Here is a 17,720-nt window from a genome sequence, read left to right on the forward strand (position 1 = left end):
TTGTTGTGGAGCAGTGGAAGCCTAAAATGAAACAGAAGAAGGATGAAAGCAATATAAAATTTTTATAGCTGTTTCCAAGGCCTGTGCCTGGTGACATGTTGGTTTCTGCAGGCACTGTGCACAAACTAGTGTCCAGGAATAGTGTAGGATGCTACTATGATATTATCCAGGGCTTTCTTTTCCTCTCCTAGGATAGAAATGGGAGCTTCAAGTAGTCAGTCTGTTTTCTTCCCAAACCATCCAGCTGTGTGCAGAAACTGGCCTGGGACCACTTCACACACTTTCACCAGCTATTGTAGGAAAATTGCTCTTGATTTCTTCCTGTCTATTCATAATTCCTTTATTTGACACATTAGCATAAATAATCACCAAATATGTAACATGTGATTGTAGGCATAAGCTTTTCCATACAAATTAGGAAACGAATGGCTATCAAGTAGTTTCAATATTAAAAATTCTGTAACAACATGAAACATGGAAATAGGTCCTTGTGTTCTTTACAAAAAAATTCTTTCTCAAACCTACGCCTTATTTGCTACCTCAGTAGCAAGTAGATCTTTACCACGAAAAATTTCATTCAGCATTACTAGTAATTCCTCCTCTGTTGTGAATATTTTTTTATTTAGTCCACAGATTGCATTCATTAAAGCAATGAAATTAGAAATAGTTTCCCTCTTTTTCTGATATAATGAATATCAGCTGGAGATTCTTGACTTAACTATTTTGTGTATGGAAATATGCATTAAAAATAAAAAGTCTGAGTAAGATGCTGATGGTTCTCTGTAATCATAGCTACTCAGGAGGCTGAGATATGGGATTGTCATTCTAAACCAGCCCAGGCAGGAAAGTCTGTGAGAATCTTATCTCCAATTAACCACAAGATGTCAGAAGTGGTGCTGTGGCTCAAGTGGTAGATTGCAAGCCTTGAGCAGAAAAGCTCAGGGACAGTGCAGAAGTCTTGAATTCAAGCCCTACAACCAAAATAAAATAAAATAAAATACATAAAAATTAAAAAAAAATTCTGAATGGGGTGACTCACATCTATAATCCTAGATACCCACAAGACAGAGATTTGGAGAATTGCAGTGGAGGACAACCTTGGCAAAAAGTCAGCGAGGCCCCTATCTTGATCAGTTGTAGTGGTATGTGCCCACCATCCCATCTACAATAGGAGGTTTAATTCAGAGTATCATGGATCAGGCTGGCTCTGGGCACAATCCAGATCTGATGGAAAAGTAATATTGAACGCAAAAAGAGCTGAGGTTGTGGCTCAGATGGTAGAGTCTGCAGATGTATGGCCTGAGGTAAAACCCTAGTACACCCAATAAAATAAATAAAATTTAGCAGAGACATTGACAACATTTGACTTTCATTTTAGAAGTAGTATCTTGAGTAGAAAGTGTATTTCATTATAATTGTTTAATAGGACATAGTAAGTCCTGCCAATGAGCTAGAACACTGTTTTCAGTGGTCCTAGTAAGTTTTATAACCACAAATGCTACCTTATCCAATTAAATTTTATATGAAAACACATCTAGTGTTTCCATTAGAAAACTGCTAGGTTTTCTAGCAAGGGCTAGGATTTACATTTCTTTGTAGATTTTTTTTATCTGCAAAAATATTGAATAGACATATTATTAAATTACTACTCCATAAATAGTCTTTAAATAATCACTTTGTTTTCATATATATACATATATACACATACATACATATGTATATTTGTACATATGTATATATATATACATACATACATACATACACACACATACACACACACACTTACACATATGCAGTATCTGGTAGCCTTCGGAGTCTCTCTTTAACATCTACAAAGAACAGAGTAAGATATGGGAAAGTTCACTATCCATCTGGGCAAGTGGCCACACAGTAATTGGTAACAGTTCCTGTATATGTGGGTTGTCACACACACAAAGGCACCCCTTAAGTTTCCTTTCAGCATGTCAAAGAGTATTCACAGCTAGTTTCTCCATCTTTTTCTATAACTATTTCATGTATCTTTGTATGTGATTCTCCACCCCCCCCCACAAATAGTGATTTAACATAACTTTGTGGTAGCCATTCCTTTTCACTTAAAGGTTATCAAACAGTGCTTATGATGTCATTTTTTTTCATGCTGCAGTTTTGCTTTTGTTGTGAATTTTGTTTTATTTTTTATTTTTTTGCCAGTTCTGGAATCAGGGCCTGAGCACTGTCCCTGGCTTTGTCTTGCTCAAGGTTAGCACTCTGCCACTTGAGCCACAGCGCCAGTTCTGGTCTTTTTCTGTATATGTGGTGCTGGGGAATGCAACCCAGGGCTTCATGTATATGAGGCAAGCACTCTTGCCACTAGGCCATATTCCCTGCCACTTGTTTGCTTTTGTTATTGAGATGGGATGATTTTTGTAGGCCAGTTCCACATATAACTCTCTATCCTCCGGTCTCAGCCTCTTGAATATCAGAATTATACGAGTTTATACCTATACCCTGCAAGTGATATTTCTTAAATAATCCATATATTGATGTTATTCACAATTGAGAAAAAAATTAGGAAACATTGTTCATAAGCTGTTTAAACATGAGTGTAAGTTCTCCATGTGATGTCTACTTTAATAAAAACAACCTTCAGACCTTTAAGAATTACAATTCATTATGTCACCAGTGGTAACTTTACTGTTGCAGTTTTTCTAGGTATCAATTTTCTCTCCTGTGCTAAACTATTGTGTTTCTAGCTGGGTGTTTATTGTATAAGCAGAATGTTTTTGATCAGATCCTATTTACATGACAGCCTGGAACTATGGCATTTCTGTAACTACAGAGTACATATTTAAAATATTGTCTAAATATTTATTCCCATGATGGATTACTGGGGTTCAGCAAAGGCAGTTTCAACCTATTGTGTAAATAAATTTGCTTTTTAAAAATTTGGAAAAGCTTTGAAAGGGGACAGAGGGATGTCTTATCTCACTGTATACCTTTTAACTTTTTTAGGACTATTTTAATTCTTCAGCATTCAAATAATGAAACAAAGAGGGAAAATTGTCAAACAATTTCACAATAAGCCTGTTTAAGTGTAGACTTTCTTCTTCCCATGATGAACTACAACTTCCACATCATAAGCAAAATTATGAATAAGTGAAATAATATTATTTTGACAAAATTCTAACGTTCCTTCAGGCTAAAACAAAATTTTCAAGTATACACTTGAGCATTTAAAATTGCTTCGAAGAAGAGTTTATTTCATTCAAATTGGGAAGATTAATTTGAATAATAAATTGTGGTTTAATTGAAATTTGATTGTTGTGAAACTTCTGCTTAAGAAGTTTTCATTAATTTTTAAGTCAGCTTAAAAATTTGGCACTTCAAGCTCTTTTGTCCTTTCAAAAAGGAGACAAGGTTTCAGTCTTAATTATAGAGTCATTTTGAACTTACATACTAATGTACTTGTGTTTCTCTCTGTGTGTGATTTTCTTTTTTTTCACTCATATGATGTCAGATTTCTTTTACTGATAATTCAGTTTAGAGACTGTCTCAACTTTGCAAATTTGATACCTATATTTATTTAAGGTAAGGAAAATAGTTTCTTTGATGCAGTCCTATTTTTATGTACATATTGTAGTTTTGTGATGTAATATCTTTTGACAAGCAAATTAGACCACAGAAAGAGCATCCAAGTTGGAGCTTGGGGCATATGCTGCTACCTTCTGCAAACATAACTCAGAAACAAGCCAATCTGCCTACTGATGGGTCATGTTCAGACTTGGGCTCTTCAGTATAAAAAAGAAAAGAAACTAGCCTCTATCAGGTAATCTTAGTGTGAAAATTCACTTGTCTAAATTGAAGCTAAGAATAAGAGAGGTTTAAAAAAAACAGGAATATACTGTCACTGTATTTGAGATCTAAAATGATAGTTTAGATATAAGAACAGTTAAGGAAAAAACTAAGATAGTAGACATAGAACAAATCTAGTTATTTTTGTCATAAGTCCAGATATTGGGATATTTCATACTTTGAAAATTTTGTTCTGTGAAATAATACTATGATTAAAATTTAGTATCTGATCCTTGCAGTGTATCAGAATGACAAAAAGAACCACCATAGAATGTTCAGTTGTTCACATTATGTTTGCATGTGAACATTCCTGTTTCAGTTTTCTAGGGCTGGTAGTTAAAATAGCTCAATATTGGGATTTTAACATATGGATAAAAATGAGGAAAGATGGACGGTGAGTTTTTAATTCAGATTGTTATTTTGAACACACACTTCTACAGATGGTGGAGTTTTGACTGCCCATCAGAGAACTAGTCCCTTAGAGACAGCTGCTACAGACAAGCCTTCTTTACATGCTTTAGGTCAAAAATAGTCAAACCTGTTAGAGCACCTGCTTTCGCATATGCAAATCTGTTGTTTTTGTCATTTTATTAAACAAGAAGAGGCAACAGTCTCTGGTGGATGTAAATAAGTCTGGAACATCGCCTACATGAAATGAAATCGAGCAAAAAAGGCAACTGTGATTTCTGTTGTGTAGTCATGGGAGGTTGTTTCTGTTTGGGCTTTGTTTCTGGAAGACTGCTTCTAATTTTGAGGGAGGGTAGAGAGGCAAGTATATGTTTGGAGGCAGAAAGGGGAAGGTGTTTGCTGTCATTGACTGTAGGGTAGTTGTGAAGTTTGACATGCCCAGAAGCTACAGAATGCCATGTGGGGCCTCCTACACTACACACCTCAGTTTTCATCATCTGGTGAGCCTGTAGCAGGATTTCCAGGCACTGAAGTCGACAACATGTCTACTTTGGTTTGGAAATGATTGATCCACGGAACAGAACATGCTTGTGGGATCTTTCTTTGCTATAGCATGACATAAATGATTGAAATGTTTTCTTTAGGAAAAAGAAAGAAAGGAAGAATGAACCCCACAAAGTATCACTTGTTTATAGACCTTATTGCTTATGGGAAAGAAATTGTCAAATAGTAATGCAAGCGGAGTTTGCTGGAAACCTTCACATTTGGTTTGTGAATTATTTTGTTCAAGTTTTTATTAGAAATGAAAGTGGGAAAATAAAATTAGGAGGCAGGAAAGATGGAAGGACAGCATGTATGTATATAAATATATTCTTATTTGCTGTATCTTTTATAAAAGGTTGTGACATCTCATGAAAATAGCACCTCAGGATTTACAAAATGACAGATTTTTTAAATTCTATGTTGCCATGGATCGCTGTGGGGAAGAAAAGGGAAATACTAGAACTGATGAACAAGTGTTACAAGCTGTCATTTTTCATTACATTATTTTATTGTGAAATCCTTCCTAGTTTTTTTTTCTTCTTTTTCAAAAACAGTACCATACATATGACATAGTCATGTTACAAATCTGTGTAAATTATATATAAGGATGTTTATGCAATCATTCTTTTACTGTAATCAGGAGTAAAAGTGACTATTTTCTAGTTGGAGGAGGGGTTTAAAAATATTTCCCTGACCTTTTAACCTTGTCAAATGATTTCCCTGCTCTTGACATAGTGCATTATATTTGCAAAGGTTGGAAGTTAACTCTTCAAGGTACCAGGCATCATTTTTATTGGGATATTAATTCTCAGAGGTGCTAATCTCATCAAGATTTGTAGGCATTTTCTTTCATAGGCCATTCTGATTTGTAGCTCTTTCTTTTCACAGCAGTATTAAATACCAAACCTTCTCTGATATGGAAGTTCATTAGAGATATGTCTTTGATGGCAGCCCTTTCCTGGCTTCAGTTTCAAATACCTTGATGTAAAGCTTAAGAAGCCATTGTGTTGTAAGCCCTCCTTGATGTGCCTTATTTAGATCTGCATAGTAAATCAAGGAAAGTAAATAACAAGGCAGCAGATGGAAGCATGGAGATAAGACCAGTGAACAATTGTATTTGTATTTTGTTATGATGTTGACAGGAGCTAAAATTCACTAATCTAGTTCAACTGATCTGCATTTCAAAGAAATCTCATTTAGCAGCAACTTGAAGGTTTGTAGGATAACATTCTTTTATTGAAGCTTTCATTGCATTCTTTGCTAATTTATATGGTCAAGATTTAGCCTTGCTTACTTAAAGCTGCAAGCATGTTACAAGGAGTCTTAAATACTATGAAAGCATTAATGTCTAGACTATGAACTAAAGGTAATTACATATCCAGCCTTGAATAGGGTGCATTTAGAAATACTGTTGTCCAATCTCAATTGTCAGGGCAATATAGATAAGGTAGTGTGGTCTCTCCCTCCATTCTGCCTGTTTGCTGCAAGATCTTTTCCTGCATTATAAACAAGCTAATATACAATAATCAACAACTTTAAAATTATGTACAAATAAGTAGATAGCCTCTACATATTAATTCATTGATGATAGTATTGATTAAATGCTTTAAAATAGCAAAGTATTATTTTGTCATTAGCAAGATTACCTTATTGGGTTCTTTGATTATAGAGTAAAATGTTTTTAATATGAATATTCATGTTTTAGAAAAACATATGCTGTAGACAACATGTACAAAATAGTACTATTTTCTTATTTTGATGAAATGTTATTAATGTTAGTGACTTTAACGTAGTTATGAACTAAATAATACCCAAGCATACTTTGTTTATTAATTAAACTGAGTGTTTAAATCTCATCTCTGACACTTAAATCTCATCTCATCTTTAGATCTCTTAAGATCTCTTAAGATCTCTGTACTCTTAAGATCTCTGTACATTTCTTCTGTAAGTTGTGGATCACTTCTACAAATTGTGGGAATTGAAGTAGAATCTCATAAAGTCTTTCTAGTTAGAAGTTTTAGGTCACGTACTGACAATTCACTTTGTCTTGGGTATTAGAGAATTAATCTTGATAAAAGTTTTATGCAGATGCACCTTTAACCCTCAAACAACCAATGTAGTAATATATTTTCTAGTGTCTACTACTTAATGCAATTTGATGTTAGAAAACAATTTTTAAACCACCTTCAAATTTCTAGGTATGTTGGATATGTTAGTTTTCATCTTAGTTTTAATGATAAGTAAGAATCATTGATGTGCTCTTTAGAGAGATTTATTATGTCATTCAAAACAGATTTTATGCAATCAGCATGAAATCTTTTTCATAAGAACACTCTCAAGTTTGAAAACTTAAGAAATGTTCAACATCATCATATTTGAGTTACATCATGGCTCTGCTGAAAATGTGCTCACTATGTTACGTCTCATGGGTCAGTATTTTCTTCTTCATGCAGCTAGATTGTTAAGAAAGTCTGATGAATAGGACATAATCAACATTATCAAATACCTTTAATTAAATGTGAGAAATCACATTCAATTTATGTAGATGAATTTATTATACAGTAGATTAAGTGGACAGGGCTATCTTTACTGTTGGTTTTGAATCGTTTGGTTTGGCTTTTTTTGAAACAGGGTTTTATTACATATTCCACGCTGCCCTTGAACTTCTGTCTCAGCTTTCTGAGTACTACTGTTATAGGCATTTGCCATGGCACCTGGCTAAAATTGGGAGTCAATAACTTTTGACTAAGAGCATAAACATAAAGAAATGCTAGGAGAGCTAACATTAATGGAATTGAGGTTTGAATGGTAGTAGCAAGAGTTGAAAAAAACTGAACTCAACAGTAGAGTCTTTCAGGCATAACAGATTGACATTTTAAAGTCTGATAAGTGTAAATATTCAATAGTTAGATTTATTCTAGAAAGTATGGACTGGTTAAAAAATGAGGCAAATTTATTCCTAAGAGGGAATGGGATTTTGGTTTTTTGACTGTATGTTTTTTGTTTATTTGGTAAGACATTCAACAGGTCTTCTTCCTCCTTCTCATTCCCCTCTCCTTCTTCTTTTCTTCTTTCTTCTTCTTTAACAACACTAAAGATGAATTTGTGAGAAAAGGCACCAGGAACATATCTGCATGTTTTTAAGTTGCATGTTCTCATTTACACATTAATGTATTTTCTTCTATCCCTATGCCAGTTTAACAGACTATAAAGCATATGTTTGGAAAGCCTTGTTAGGTCCTGTATGTTCTTCAAAATAATAATTAGATAATGTTTGAAGACAAGACACTTGAAGTGTATGAGGGCTATGAATTTGAAATTATTATTGGGAGTAAAAAGGCAATCATTACTGAGACAGAAGAGAGACAGTTATTTTCAATATGCCTTCAGAAACATCTGTTATTCTTTGGTATCTACTGCAGAAAACTTGAGTTTTCTTGGGTAAAAATGAAGCTTGAGATTACATTCTGAAGGTAGATGAAACATGACTGATTTGAATAAAAGTTTGAGCCATAATATTCAAGAGAATATGTTTGAGAGACAGTAGGAGATAAGGAACTGAGCAAGAGAGGATGAAAGGCTGCTCTACCACTGAGGATGATAAACTAAATAGCTAAACATCAAGTATTCCTTAAACTGTAAAAGGGTAGTAGGCCATTTCTTCTTCATCTGAATAAGAATTCAAGGTAGAATTTCCTCTAGAAATCTTATTCTGTACATGGTAGTTAGGTCTCTAGCTAGCACATCTATTTAATCCTGATGTCAAAAAGGGTATTGTCCTATATGTCTCTGCAATCTTTCCACTGGATAGACAGCCAATAGAAAGAAAATCAGTATATTGAACCAGCATCTTCATTACAGCATTACTTACAAGAGCTAAGACATAGAAATAACCTAAGTGTCCATTGGCCGGTGAATGGGTAAAGGAAATATAACAGCCTGGGGACAGCAACTCACATTTGTCCTCCTAGCAACTTGGAAGGCTGACAACTAGAATACTGCACTTTAAGATCAGTCTGACAGAAACCCCTTCTCAACTCATAGCTGGGCCTAGTGGCACACACCTGTCATCCCAAGTTATGTGAGAGGCTGAGACTGGAAGGATTGTGGTCCGAGGGCACCTGAGCAGGAAAGTCTGAGACTGCGTGGAAGGAAACTGGACAACACGAAGAATGCCTGAGACCCCGGCAATGATTGGAAGCCTAAAATAAGTAAGACTGTGGCTCAGGCAAGATAGCCAGGTAGGAAGCCAATCCGTATCCTAAAGAATAAAAATGGAACACAGGGCTGAAGATGTGGTTCGGTGGTAGCTCATCAACCTAGCAAAATGAGTCTGTGAATTTAAACTCCAGTACCACCAAAAACAAAAAGAATAAGCAGGAGGAAGGAAGAAAAGGAGGAAGGGAGATAGGGAAGGAAGGAGGGAGGGAGAGACAGATGGAGGGATGACTGAACAGAAGGAAAAGAACAAAAGAGAGAAAGAGAGAAGAAAGGGAGGGAGGGAGACAGGGAAGAAAAAAGAAAGATAAAGGGAGAAAAGAAAGGGAAGGAAGGATATATATATATATATATATACTCTGTATGTGTGTTTGTGTGCACATAATTGAACACTATTCAATCATATTTTTGTAGCAATGTGAATATGTGAATGGAGTGAGAGATTGCTATGCTAAGGGAAATGAACGAGACATTGAAAGACAATGGAAGAAGCAGAATGTTCTGATGTATACCTCATCAGATGATTTATGAGTAATGCAATAATTTTCTCTAACCCAATTAAATTATTCAATATTCTTTGGACCACATATAGAGATAAACCAGGGAAACCATTTCCTAAAATCCCAATGTATAAAGAGACCTAAAGCCTTTCCAAGTCATATGATGACAGCAGCGCAGTTTCACCACAGCAATCCACCAGTGGTAAGGAGAAAGACCCAAACACCTCATGCCACCTGACTAATGAGTGTCTGTGAGTTCACCTGGTACAGAGAACCTTCTAGAAGGCTGTGCTCTGACAGGTCCTTAACAGCTCCTTCATCCTTGCCTTTCAGCTAGTGCATTAGTTCTGAAACTTTCTTCTCCTTCTTTTATACTTCCAAAAAACTACATTGTTTAAAATATATGAGAGCCTCATTTTCCCTATTTTTTCTACCTCTCATTATTCTGTTGTTGTTTTGTAATAGTCTAGAAATGTTGCCCGGGTTGGACTTGAACATATGATCCTCCTGCCTTAGACTGCTGAGGGCTGGGATTGAAGGCATGCACTACTATGTCCAGCTCATTGTTTTTTTTTTTTAATTTCTTATTGTTATTATAAAGGTGATATACAGTACAGTTACATAAGTCAGGGCAATGTCAGGACAATGACACCCCTTCCTTTGCTCTCTCCATTCCTCCCCCCCATGCCCCCTCTACAAGGTGTATAGTTCATTTTCAAATATATCTCATGGGTACCACTGCTCAGCTTATTGTTTTTATAACCACAATCCTGTATTCGTGCATGATTCTGATTTTTAGTTCCTGCTAATAACTAAGGAGACTGGGCAATATGTCCTTTGCTTGGCCGTTTGTGTATCTATTAAAAATGAAATCTATTTAAAAAAAAAGGGTATTGTTTTTATCTCCTTGTTGCTTATCATTGTTAGCATTTCCCTAGCCTCAGGTCCTCAGCTCCTCCCACTAGACCCCAGATCACCCATACCTAATGAGCCACTCCTACTCACTACCTAACTACTTCCCCTTTACTCCCAGAGAGAGAAGCTGCCAGGTAGTATATAAGGATCTAGTTTTAGTTTTTGCATGTGTTGAACCAGTTTGGACAGCACCATTTGTTAAAGAGGCTATCTTTCTTCCAAACTATTGTTGTAGCTCCTTTATCAAAGATTAAGTAGGCGTAGTTCTGTGGGTTCATTTCTGGGTCTTCAATTCTGTTCCATTGGTCTTCAGGCCTGTTCCGGTGCCAATAGCAAGCTGTTTTTATTACTATAGCTTTATAATACAGCTTGAAGTTGGGTATTGTAATTTCTCCAGCACTGTTATTTCTGCTTAGGATTGTTTTTGCTATTCTAGGTCTTTTATTGTTCCATATGAATTTCCGGATTGCTTCCTCTATTTCATTAAAAAATAGTGTTGGATATTAATGGGTATTGCATTGAATTTGTAGATAGCCTTTGGCAATATTGCCATTTTGATTGTATTAATCTTCCTAATCCAGGAGCAGGGGAGGTTTTTCCATTTCCTTAGTTCTGACTTAATTTCGTTTTTCAAGCTTTTAAAATTTTCATCAAAGAGGTCTTTCACTTCTTTGGTTAAGGTTATTCCAAGGTATTTTATGTTTGGGGTTCTTTAGGTATAGGATCATGTCATCTGCGAAGAGAGAAAGTTTAACTTCATCTTTTCCTATTTGGATCCCCTTTATATTTTCTTCTTGCCTAATTGCTCTGGCTAGGAATTCTAGTACTATGTTGAAGAGCAGGGGAGAGAGTGGACATCCCTGCCTTGTTCCTGATTTTAAAGGGAATGGCTTTAGTTTTTCACCATTTAGAGTTTTGCTTGCTGTTGGTTTGTCATAAACTGCCGTGATTATATTCAGGAATGTTCCCTGGAATCCCAGTTTTTCCAGGGCTTTTAGCATAAATGGGTGCTGGATTTTATCAAACGCTTTTTCCACATCCAGAGATAAAACCATGTGGTTCCTTACCTTGCTCCAGTTGATGCGGTGGATTACATTAATTGACTTCTGTATATTAAACCAACTGTGCATCCCTGGGATGAATCCAGTTTGATGTGGTGTATGATTTTTTTGATGACCTGTTGAAGTTGATTGGCCAGAATTTTATTGAGAATTTTTGCGTCTGCCTCCAAAACAAAACTGCAAAGAACCAATAGCCCCCTCATCAAGTGGGCTAAAGACTTACAAAGAGACTTCTCTGATGAGGAAATGAGAATGGCCGAGACATATGAAAAAGTGCTCTACATCACTGGCCATAAAAGAAATGCAAATCAAAACAACATTGAGATTCCATCTCACCTGAGTAAGAATGTCCTATATCAAGAAAACTAACAATAACAATTGTTGGAGGGGATGTGGCCAAAAGGGAACCCTACTTCATTGTTGGTGGGAATGTAAACTGGTTCAGCCACTCTGGCAAGCAGTATGGAGATTCCTCAGAAGGCTAAATATAGAACTCCCCTATGACTCAGCAACCCCACTTTGGGGTATCTATCAAAAAAAACACAAACATAATCACAGTAAAGCCACCAGCACAATAATGTTCATTGCAGCACAATTTGTCATAGCGAGAATATGGAACCAACCCAGATGCCCCTCAGTAGACAAATGGATCAGGAAAATGTGGTACATATACACAATGGAATTTTATGCCTCTATCAGAAAGAATGACATTGCCCCATTTGTAAGGAAATGGAAGGACTTGGAAAAAATTAGACTAAGTGAAGTGAGCCAGACCCAAAGAAACATGGACTCTATGGTCTCCCTTATTGGGAATAATTAGCACAAGTTTAGGCAAGTCACAGCAGAGGATCACAAGAGCCCAATAGCTATACCCTTATGATCATATAAGATGATGCTAAGTTAAATGGACTCATGTTATTATGGAAACGATTGTTATATCACAGTTGTAACTACTTTCAACATCCCATGTGTATCTGTAGCTTCTACTATTGATTATGTTCTTGTATCACCTTCCTGTGGTTGTATCTACACTATCTCTGTAATCTTATCTGAGTATATTGGAAACTGGGTATACTGGTATTAGAACTAGGAAATTGAAAGGGAATACCAAAATTGAGAGACACAGTGTAAAAAAAGACAACTACAAAAGCAATACTTGCAAAACTGTTTGGTGTAAGTGAACTGAACACCTCATGGGGGGAAAGAGAAAGGGGGAGGAGGAGGGGGGAATGAGGGATGAGGTAACAAACAGTACAAGCAATGTATCCAATGCCTAATATATGAAACTGTAACGTCTCTGTACATCAGTTTGATAATAAGAATTTGAAAAAAAAAGAGAGAGAGAGAGGGAAGCTGCCACCTGGATAAGGTGCAGAGGCCATGTAGCTCCCTCTCCCATGGGAACTATGGCCCCACTAATAAACCTGCTTATGAACCTTCTTCTCCTGTCTGTGATTATCTCCTCATGGTCCTCTGGGATGGCAGGGACTTATGTTTTCAATCATTATCATCATCATCATGGTCATCCTCCTCCTCATCATCACCATCATCATAGTTTTATATACTACTGGGTTTGAACTTAGAACTTCAATTCATTAGGTATGCACTCTACCATTTGAGCTGTGTCGTATCCCTTGCATTTTTGCATTTTTTTTTCCTGAATAAGCTTAGATAATAGTTCTCCTAATTACACTACACACAAAACTTGGATGACAGATATATAGCTCCATGCTCAACTATTTGGAGAGATGAAGTCTTGCTAGTTTATCTCAGTGTACCTGGAACCTTGATCCTACTGATTTCTCTCTCCCAAATAACTGGGATTACATGTGAAGCATACAGCCTGGAACTATTTACAGTTTTGTTTTCTAAATATGAAATTAGTTGTTCAAACATAAATATTAGATGTATGTCTTCTTCATGTTTGACGTGCATTCCTCTGTGTACATACATACATACACGTGCATATGTGCACATACACAGTGATTTTGACAGCCTCTTCTGAAAATAAATTCATATCTAGTAAGACTACAACTGTAATTTTACAAAGCAGACATGATCATCTGATAGGTTTTAGATTGCCCCTTAAAGATCTTTAAAGAAGACATAGCCTGATTTATGTTTTTATCATTGGGTATTTTATTTTGAGACTTGAGTGACTCTTTGATAATTATCATACCAGTATTTCCAGTCATGTCTTGAAAGCTAACCACTACAAGAACAGTTCATATAGGTTAATATGGGTGAGATAAGGAACAGTAGATATCTGTTAATTTAGTGACTTTAAATCGTCACTTGCCATCCGTTGCCTTTGCATTCTTTGCATCCCTTACTCAGCCCCATAGCTGATAGAGATAATTACTATATTTGCATTTCAGAACACACAGTGAGTAGGGCTTGCACTGTGATGTATGGATCTGAGGGATATGGCTGAGGGAGGCTGGATAGCAGAGAATATAGGCCAGAGTTGTATCTGCAGGTCAGGGGAGAGGTGTGAAGTGGGCACAAATATTTGGGAATAGTGTTGGTCACTTTTTCTTTGCTGTGACAAAATACTTGATATAAGCAATAGGAGAGCATTATTATTTGGGCTCACAATTTTAGAGGTGCTGAAGTTTGATTCTGCCATTTTGACCTGTGAATCCAGGTACAACATTTGGTAAGGAGTTATTTTCTTATGACAACTGGGAACCAAAGAATAAAAGGAGAAAGCAATAAACAAAAAGTAAAAACAATAAAAGTAACAACAACAGTGTGTGTGAATGTGTGTGTGTTTGTTTGAGAGAGAGAGGAAAAGAGAGAGAGAGAGAAGAGAGAGCGAGAGCACACGCTTGGGAGAGAGGAGACAAATAGACAACCTAAGATCATAATCTTTCTCATTAGACCATACCCTAACTTCTTTTTGAGGCTCCACCTCCTGTCTGTTCTGCCACCTCCCCATTGTACCCACAGACAACAAACTATCCCTTAGAATGGGAGCCTTTAGTGGTCACTTAAATGTCAAATCCTCTCAGTAGTTTTGGAGAGGAGGCATAGAGTACACATCAAGGAGAGAAAATTAAAGTTTAATCTTGGAAAATAAATGAGAGTCAAGTAAAGAGGCTGAAGCCTCTGAAATTGCCACTAGATATAAATTGAGTCACAGGGATAGTAAAATGAATCTGATTCACACATAGTGTCAGCGGACAGAGAAAAACTCAAGTAGTGGAAATTGCAGGCAGAATGTTTAGGTAATACAACAAACACCCATGGAAATAGTATAGCTTTTGAAGACTCAATTTCATATTTTCATATATGATGTGCTGTATATTTTAGGGTCAATATTATAGTACATTTGAATTTTCAACACTTTGCTTTACTTTAAAAAAAAGCTTCATCAAGAGAATAAACAGGGGCTGGGGATATGGCCTAGTGGCAAGAGTGCTTGCCTCATATACATGAAGCCCTGGGTTCAATTCCCCAGCACCACATATACAGAAAACAGCCAGAAGTGGCGCTGTGGCTCAAGTGGCAGAGTGCTAGCCTTGAGCAAAAAGAAGCCAGGGACAGTGCTCAGGCCCTGAGTCCAAGGCCCAGGACTGGCCAAAAAAAAAAAAAAAAAAAAAAAAAGAGAATAAACAGTGTGTAATTTCCTGTACATACATGTATATACACACACACTGTGTGTGTGTGTGTGTGTTAGTGTAGAGTTTAGTTTTTATAACAAAGGAATACATTTCTGTATCTGAATGTAATTTTAGCTCCACAGTCTACAACAACAACCAAAATTCCTAACCAATGCCAATCCTACATCTTTTGCCAGTCCCAAACACTTTTCCCAAAAAAACTACATTGACCTAAATATTTCTAAGTTCTAGAAACTAAAAGAAAATTGCCTATTCTCTAGCAACTCTATGGACATATTGCTACAAAAATTTCATGTTGGTAAATTTTAATAGAAAGTCTTTTTAACTAGGCAAAATTGGTTGAATCTTTGGAAAACCAAACAAACTTTACACTGTTATGCCATCTTAAAATTGAACCTGGGTTTTCTTCTTCAGTACCTTGGAATTTTATTTCTAGTTTTGTTCCTCTTTACATTGTAACTTAATATTTAATAGAACAGAATATGAGTGATTTTTAGGAAATGGCACCTGGTATGAGATAAAGATATTTATCTTATTTCATTCTTTATGTGTTTTATAACTCTTGGGGATTTAAGTCAATGCCTCATGCTTGCTAGGTAGCTGCTGATCCTCTTCAGTCAGAGTTCCCAGATCTTCTTTGCTTCAGTTAATCTTCAGATAGGTCTCACATTTTGCTTCTGCTTCTCCTACCTAGACCTGCTTTCCCATATCTGTTTTTACAGTTGTATGTCATCCACTTCCAGCTTATTGTTGAGATGAAGATTTCTCTAAACCCCTCATCTCCTCCCCACCCCCCACCATGACTTCAAACTAAACTTGAACTTCCTGTTTTTCAACTTCTAATCTTTGCCTCCCAAATTGCTGGGATTAAGAGCATGAACCACTGGGCCCAGACTTAATATTTAATTTTAAAGACATAAAAATAAACATTATTTAAAAAATCAACATTTTGACAAAAGTATATAAAAGACAGCTTTTAATTTTATGAGTATTCTTGCCCCAAAAGGTCAGATACTGACAATTCATAATTCTATACTTTTGTAAAGAAAAGTAGAATATAGTGTATTTTAGTCTCTGATGAAATTTGTTGAGGAATTAAGATGAAATAGATTTGGAAAATATCCATGTATTATATTCCAATTTTCCTTGTCTCTTGACTAAGCAGCAATTTCCAAACCTCTACATTTTTAAAATTAAATCATTCCAGATTTCTTGCTTCCTTACAGACTTTTCTACCTATTTCTCATCTATCTCGTGATCCTAAAGTTATCTCTTTTTATTATTCGATTAATTAAAAAAATTCTTTTATACTTTTTCTAATCATCCTGTAATTCTTTCACCCCTAAGATGTTAAAATGAATGGGTAAAAATATTTAATATGTAATCATCTCTGGCAGCCCATTCAAACTCAAGGTTTTGTTAAACTATGTGAAAGATTCTTAAAAATACATTTGAGTAGGTTTTTCCAGTCATTTGGATTTTGAATATTAAATTTTTCTTTAGCTACAACTGAGACACGAGAATGAGCAGTAAGATAGATGGGTTTCTTGAAGAGGTGTTGAAACACTAAAGTTATTTATTTATTTATTTATTGTAATGATCAACAAGGCAATTCCTATGCTTGTGTTTACGTCGGATCAACACATTAAGAAAAATAATTTCATGCATTTCATAATAATTGATTTAAACTATAATTTTCCTCCCTAGATCAAATTCAAAATAGACATCTCCTGATGTTTTGTCCGGCCATATTCTGAAAGAAGAAGCAAAGAGAGAAAGGAGCCTTATCAATGTAAAGAAGACTTCTCAGTCCTGGGAGAGAATTAGTTGTAATGATCAAAATGTAAGTCATCAGCACTCTCTGTCTTCTCTCCTTCAGATTTTCTTCTGTTTAAGTTTTCATAGAAATTTTTGTTTTATATATTTTTTAGTTTTATAAAATTTTGTTACTTTTTTCTCTACAAAATATGTAGCTGTATGGTAACTGGCATTGGGATTATCTGAATGTTTACTAACCAATCTGGATGATATCTTAGAGTAATATTTTTTGCAAAATGGTTAATATCAATTATATTTTCTGTTGGAGCACTGCTGATAACGTTGAGCGATCTTGATGCAATGAAAGCAAAGTTATTTGACTTGATATACACAATGGTGCGATCTTAGTCTTTTTACCCTAAACTTTGATTCCTTTTTAATTTTTTTTTCATTTCTGAAAGTAAGACTATCTGTTTCTGTTTAAATCTACCACCCAGCAAGACAGTTAAGTCCTTTGATCACTTTGCATAGGGAAACTGAATTGGACTGGCTCTGTATCTACAAGGTACTATATAAATAAATCAATTTAATCAGCTTAATGTTTGGAAGGACTGTTTCTATCCATTAAGAAAAACTTAAAAGGTGGAGTTAATCATCATGTAGTTGGTAGGTAGCAATTTGAGGAAAGTTGTTTGTGAGGTGATTCCTTCCTTCCTCTTTGTCACCATTTTGTCTTTGGAAAGTTGCCCAATGTGTATTCCTTATGTCTGGCATTTTGTTTAACTGCAAGTTGTTTGACTTTTTCCTTATAATGCACAATCTTTCCACATTATTTAATGAAAGAATTCAATGATAGAGAA

At 35.7% G+C, this 17,720-nt stretch overlaps 1 protein-coding gene across 1 annotated transcript in view; it reads left to right on the forward strand.

The window, feature by feature from the left end:
• Foxp2 (forkhead box P2) overlaps nucleotides 1–17,720 on the forward strand; it is a 496,440-nt gene that overhangs the window by 58,297 nt on the left and 420,423 nt on the right. Inside the window, exon 2 of the mRNA XM_048340096.1 lies at nucleotides 16,810–16,945. The gene's annotated coding sequence lies outside the window, so the exon portion shown is untranslated. The remainder of the gene's footprint in view (nucleotides 1–16,809; nucleotides 16,946–17,720) is intronic.

Source organism: Perognathus longimembris, chromosome 2, assembly GCF_023159225.1.
Source record: "Perognathus longimembris pacificus isolate PPM17 chromosome 2, ASM2315922v1, whole genome shotgun sequence".
NCBI classification, from domain to species: Eukaryota; Metazoa; Chordata; class Mammalia; order Rodentia; family Heteromyidae; genus Perognathus; species Perognathus longimembris.